The sequence below is a fragment of the Leiobunum rupestre genome, chromosome 5, assembly GCF_980474605.1.
Source record: "Leiobunum rupestre chromosome 5, qqLeiRupe1.1.hap1, whole genome shotgun sequence".
Classification (NCBI taxonomy): Eukaryota; Metazoa; Arthropoda; class Arachnida; order Opiliones; family Sclerosomatidae; genus Leiobunum; species Leiobunum rupestre.
This window is the reverse complement of record NC_143388.1, coordinates 14,889,189-14,896,210: the sequence shown is the minus strand read 5'-3', so window position 1 is coordinate 14,896,210 and position 7,022 is coordinate 14,889,189.

Below are 7,022 nucleotides of genomic sequence, written 5' to 3'. Positions count from 1 at the left end.
TAAATTTGTAAAATTAATCGAAAAAACGACGTTTTTTCGATAAAAAGCTACAATTTTACGAATAATACATGTTTTTTAATCATTTTCCGAAATATTAACCGGTAAATTTCTTTGTTTACATTTTTTTCCCGAAAAAAATCAATTTAAACAAGGATAATGATTAACCGTCCCCGACCTCTAGTATCTTCCCATTGCGCCGAATCCCATTAGACCGAATTCCGCCAATGTTTTTGATGAAATTAGCCCAAAGGCGGGTTTTGTATTTTCTAATCGACTGACGCAATATTCACAATTGAGCGACCGCAAAAAAAAATAGTTTTTCTTACTACTCCTTTAGTTTAGGTTAGGTTAGGTTAGGTAACACTGCATGCTGTTCTGACAGATGCTGAAACGAATAAAACCGAATCCTAAACCCGGAGAAGTGCGGGTTTTTCGGTCGAATGGGACAATCAAATTAGACCGAATCCTAAATCCGCCAAAGTGCGACTTTTTCGGTCGAATGGGATTCGGCGCAATGGAACAGATTCGAAAAATCCCGAAAAGGGAAAAATTCCCCGCTTGCGGAAGCACTGGTAAGCTCTTGAAAACACAGCCAATAGACCAAGGAGGATACGAAGGGAGGCGAAGTAGAAGGGATGAACGCGCCAGCATCCTTGTAAGAAGTTTAGCGCGAACTCAGCGGGAAAATTTCGGAAAAATGGCGGCAACAAGTAGCGTAGCGGCCGCAATGTTGCCGCCATTTTTCCGAAATTTTTCCGCCGAGCGCGCGCTAAGCTTCCTACAAGCTAGGAGGATGAAAGTGAACCTGGAGTGGTAATTTGCGCGCACTATGTACTGCACCTGCCTCTTGGCTTAGGCCCGGTTCATCGTAATGTGCTGCCATCTCTGAACGGCAAAATCTGAACTGTGACCTTAAAATAAGCTAATCAGGTCCTAGACAGGGTTTAGAAGATGAACGTCGTGTATTTCTATAGTTATAGATAATTAGAAAGATTTTGAAAGATAAAATGAATATAATATCAGCAATTTTGAATGAGCACAGTTATAGTTGTGCATCTAATAAAAAAGACGCGGGTAAGAATAATTTGATTAATTTTGTATGTTTAATATTTTGGCCATGTCACCAAGGCCTAGTAACCTATAACTTCAACTTGCATTATAAAACATTTAGGAAATAAGAAAAATCCAAATACTAAAAAAAGGAAAGTTGGAAATAGGATAGCTGATAGTCAACTAATTGCCATTACTTAACCATTATTAACGATATACGTTAAATGTTGAAAGATTTGTTAGGCCCACCTCACCAAGCTAAGCATATTTCGCGATATAAAAAAAAGCTATTTTTTTAATTTTTAGTAATTAGAGCTGCGGCTAGAAGTCGTTACAATCGTATGAACCAAGCCGGACACGGAGCGCCTCTAGCGGATTTCGGTTCCACATATACGAACAACGGCCCCGTGCTCATTCAAAATTGCTGATATTATATTCATTTTATCTTTCAAAATCTTTCTAATTATCTATAACTATAGAAATACACGACGTTCATATTCTAAACCCTGCCTAGGACCTGCTTAGCTTATTTTAAGGTCACAGTTCAGATTTTGCCGTTCAGAGATGGCAGCACATTACGATGAACCGGGCCAAAGCCGAGAGGCAGGCCGCAGGTGCAGTCCATAGTGCGCGCAAATTACCACTCCAGGTTCACTTTCATCCTCCTAGCTTTCACCTCTCCTACTTCGCCTCCCTTCCTATCTTGCTTGAATAGACCTTTCCACAAAATGTTCGTTATGGTAATAGGGGGAAATAAAACTGTTTTTGCAAGGATGATTTTGATCAACGTTATATATATTACTCATTGTTTTTACCCTCGCTTGACTCTTGAGCTCGGTATGTCGTCTGCTACCGAGTGTAAGTATTTACAAAACACGGCGGATTAAAATTAATCCAAGTGATATTAAAAAAATTGTTATAACAAATGTTTAAAGTATAAAAGTATTTCGTTTACATAACTAGTCATAAAAGGAGAGGATTTAAATATTTAAAATAACGAAAAAATTGCACGGTTTCGTGTTGTTTAACAGTTAATGTTTATAGCCTTGTGAACTAAGGCTTAACATTTCATTGACAGCCACAGTAATGTATCAGGTAAAGGTTGTTGTTTATCATAAATTACTAACTAATAAATATCTAAGTATTAACGATACTTTCACAGAGTTGATATGAGTATTGCAATAATAATTAATTTAATTAGTATCGAAATTAGATTAAAATCAGTTTGAACTCCAAAGTCACTAAGGCTAACTTGAGCTCCGTGTAAAATGTTTTAGGGAAATCTTATCGGAAAATGCAAAAAGTACAGCCAACTTTTTGTTTAGTTTTAGCGAAATTGGTGGTGGGTGACGTAGAAAAAAAACAGTGAAAGCACGTAGAAATATTTTATAATACAGTAAATACAATAGTTTGGAGGCTCTGCCGAATACGACATCTATCGTACTATCCAAGTACTACACTAGAATCGCCACTTGCTTTAAGACACACGAGCCATCTAAATTCAACTACTAGTAGCCTTGACACATAGAAGTATGCAGGTATGGCTACCTAGTCCAAATATTCTGGCACCAGCACTGCATTATGCCACCTAGGAGCAACAAACACAAGGAGAACGCAGCTAGCCTTTAAACACGCTAACGAAGGGTTGTGTACGAATTTCATTGGAGAGCGTCACGAGCATTTACGCTGAACGTTTTACGGGCGGGGGGAAGACAATTTCGGAATTTTCCCCTTCCGACGGCAGCAGGCGCTAAGGCGTCTAGCCAATGAAAAACGTACACAAGAAAATCCACGACTTTTGACGGGTTGCGTTCTCCTTCTGTGGGGTGTTGTGTTTGTTGCTCCTAGATGCCACCAACTGTTTTTTCCTCAAAACGTAATTTAAATAGTCAGTAGGTGACGGTGAAGCTACATATTTAACTCTAATAACGTTATTAGAATAAAAAGATGAATTCCTCGTGCTATTATTTACTTCTGCTAACACCTACAGCTCGCACAATCCATTCATATCTCACAAAATGTTAGAGAAGGTGAGGAGAATGATATATTGAATAAAAGTTAAAACAACAGACAAAAGATTTCTGTTTTGGAGAAGAACTTCTCAAACGGAGAAAGAGAGCTTGGAATCTCGAGGGGAGGTTTGGAAAGTAACACCAACGCCACCATAAGCCCCCTCAATCGATCGGCCACTTCATTGTTTTTTAATTCTTGAACTAAGCTGTTTCGCTCTCCAGGGACAGCGACGCGGACTATTTATCTAGAGATCTGTATCAATCTCGGTGGGTTCACTGGTTGCATCCGCGCTGCCACAGCTGCCTGAGCGCGGAAGAGAAGGAACAGGAAAGATAGGCTGGCTTAAGAACCAGTTCCCCATCGTCGCCAACCGCGAGGAAGTTAAGATCGAAGCTCAAAGGAAGCTCAGCCAACTTTCAACTTCCAAAACGGAGAGAGACAAAAAAGCGGGGATTAAAATGTGGCAGGTTAATTTACATGAGCGTTCTTGGAGCCTTTCTACCACTTCCACATGGATCGTAATCCCCCAGTATTTTCTCCCCAGAATAAAGATGACGGCTTTTATACGTCTTGAAATAAATCTTACCATATCCGCCGTTCTACATCATCACCTGGCAGCAGTGGCGGACTGGGCCTAATATTTTTGATTGCCAGGAGACAAAGGGGCCAGCCTTAACCACTCTAATGCTATCATGTTTAAGGGGGCCCAATTCATGAACGATCCATGGTTCACTCTATGGCCAGTCCGCCACTGCCTGGAAGTGATTGTGGCTGGTGAATTTTGAAAATTCTGCCTTACATTCTCTTGAAGCTTTACTTTCAGGGCAGATTTTAGTGTCTCAAACTTGCACATTGCGTCTTGGTGTATTAAAATGGAACTTAACTGACTAAGGAATAGGCCGATAAAAATATTATCCTACGAGGAGACTTCCCATCAGTACTTCCCCCGCGTAAACCCGCGAAAAAGAGGATTTCTCTGTATGGTCGGAATTTACGGCCAACTTCGACGATTTTTTTTGCATCCTAACGAATTCGCAATTCGCGAATCGCTAAGTTTGAAGCGATGGATTCTCCAAAGAAAAGGTTTGTTAATGTTTTTGATAAATGTAAATTAAATAGCATTTAAATAAAACAGCAAACAGATCCTCCAATTCCAATTAGACGATTCATTTTATATTTTTAACTTATCATTGACGTGTTAATCATAAGAAACGTTCGTGTAAGGCCACGATTCTTGCTAAGGCTTATGTTTCCCACAAAAATACTGCAGCAGACAAAATTTGTTATAAACGTTTTTATAGTTTTTATATCTGTACATAGATGGCGGTGCTGTTGAACATACGTCACAGACTTACTTCCCCTTCCTACCCCCTTTCCGAAATCCTCTAGTAGTTAGGGAAAGAGAACAACTTAGGCGAAATATTTTTATCGGCCTATTGTAATTTTTATACGGATTATGTCGTACACTCGCGAATCATATCTTAAACCGTTGCTTACGTTAATATAAATAAATTAATTTCTGGCATTTTACTTTGACAATTCTTGCCACTAGGTGTTCACTCCGTTGTCTAGGCAACGCCAAAATTTAAACTTTCAAAAGTAAAGTCCCACGAAAAATATGGCGTGGCAAAGTGCAAACTGTTGCATTATAAAAAACATTTTTTGTGTCATTGCCATTTTTTAGCTTTAAAGATGTTTAATTCCAAGAATTTAAGGAAAAGAAAAGTGAGGACACATTTTATTAATTTAAGTGATTTTAATATAAATTATTATTCTATCTCAAAGTTTCGGCCTAACGTTTCATAATAATAATAATCAGCTAAGCCAATGCAGAAGGAATCACACAATTAGTGACTTGTGAAACCAATTACCGGTGGCAAGTGGTTCCTAGTGGGATCGGGCTTGGCTCCTCTTGCTGCGACGGGTGATTGCTAGTCACTTCTCCACCATACCATCTGATTGGTGAAAAAGCAGCACGTTTTTGTTTGCTCGAAGACCGATCGGTATACGAGCTATTAGTAAGTTTTTAAATTTCTTCAATTTGTTTAGGGCTTAGCTTTATTATCCCTTTTCATAATGGACTAATCTACTTATTCACTAATTTTATCATCCTTTACAATGCAGTCCATAGGTGGTTCCTTTTAACTTAACATTGCGTATGTACTAATCTCCACCACTCTCCCCCTATTCGGCTTTCCGTTGCTACGCAACTCGTTTTGAAATGTTTAATGTTTAGGCTTAGTTTCTCTATTCGGTGTTATAGTCGCGAGCCAGATTTCCCGCACGGTACTGACCAGTCCCAAATAGGACGAAACCGGTCTACCGTTGGAATTTCTGGCTATTTTATTTAATTTAATTTAGTTTTTCACTCGAAGACCTATTTGGTCCGAGTTTCGCATCTTTTTGTTTGCTCGAAGACCTATCGGTACGAGCTATTAGTAAGTTTTTAAATTTCTTCAATTTTGTTCTAATTTTATCACGTTTTAACTTAGTGCACTCTGTTTCAAAAGGCTTAAGCTTGTTTTCCACTGGCGCGCGCAACGACGCGTTTCTCAGCTTTGAAACGTTCAAACGTTTTTACGCGCGTAAAGAAAATAACATTATGACGCGCGCTAGTGGAAAACAAGCTTTACACGTAATCTCAAATTCATAATTCAAGCTTATGCAAAAAGGTCACGAAATTCATAAGTTAATACCTAAGTCAAAAACTGTGAATATTATTAAGGATCAAATGTTTTGTAAATAGAATGAAAGATAAACACGACTATACGTAGATGGTGATAGATTTAATCGATTATGTTATTTATGTAGGTTTGATCCACTCCGGTGAAAACATGGACCAATATTCTAAGGGGGCTTAATACTCTGGCTAACTAAACCACGCGTTAACACGAAGAATCGGGAAATTGCGTAAAATTTTAGATCAGTTCGAAAAACTTGGTATCGCTGCAGTCGATTACTGACCACCTTCCGTTGCGATTGTTGTCAACTCGACTCGACTCGATGAAGTTTCCTGCATAGCTGCACGGGCTCATTTGAAATCGAGCCGAAATAAGAGTTTGAGACCGAGTCCTTAAAATATATGTAAAATTTTGTAATTTTCACGGAGTTTTGTAATTTTCACGAATTTTTGTAATTTTCACGGAGTTTTGTAATTTTCACGAAATCTTTTAATTTACCACGAAATTTTTTAATTAATTAATTAATATTAATGAAATACGTGAATCCGATGAAGCGCTTTCAGTTGAGCCACCCTCTAAGCGGCGACGAGCAGAAAATAATGCATGGGGAAAATGCATACCTGCGATAAATTAACAGAAGCTAAAGATCAAGTGAAAAGAACGTATCATACATTCAGAAGCCGAAAGATGACTGTATTGGAAGATTTTTTCAAGTTGCGTTTAATATTAATAGAGCGTGATCATTGGATTGTACCGAATCAAACTTAAATAAAAAACGTTTAAGCTTTTCTCCGTAGTTTAGAAGTCTTTTTTATTAACCCGTCCAATGCGAAATCTTTGAATGAAAAGGACATTACAACTTATATAAGACAAAACGAGAAGAAAAATTGGAAAACATTCAACTCATTTCAAAAGCAACAACTTCGTTTGTGGTGTGTAAGTATGGACACTCAACATTGGGAAATAGCTAGTTGCACATACCCAGTGTTTTTGAAGACCTACAGGAATGGAATCTTATTTCATAAAAAGTTGGTGCAATTTCCTGAAGAAGCCAAAAACGTCCTGCTCGGGGGAAAAAGAAAAATAGGTAGACCATCAAAGGCGAAGAAAGCTTTGATTGTTCAATAAATGTTCATGTTTTTATGCCGATTAACTTGTGGTCATGATTTCTTTATTTGTGGACATTTAAACCTATTTAATGTTGTTTTTATTCTAGGTCTGTGGTAAATTATACCCTTGGATAAAATTATTCGATTTGTGGATGATTTTATCATTTAT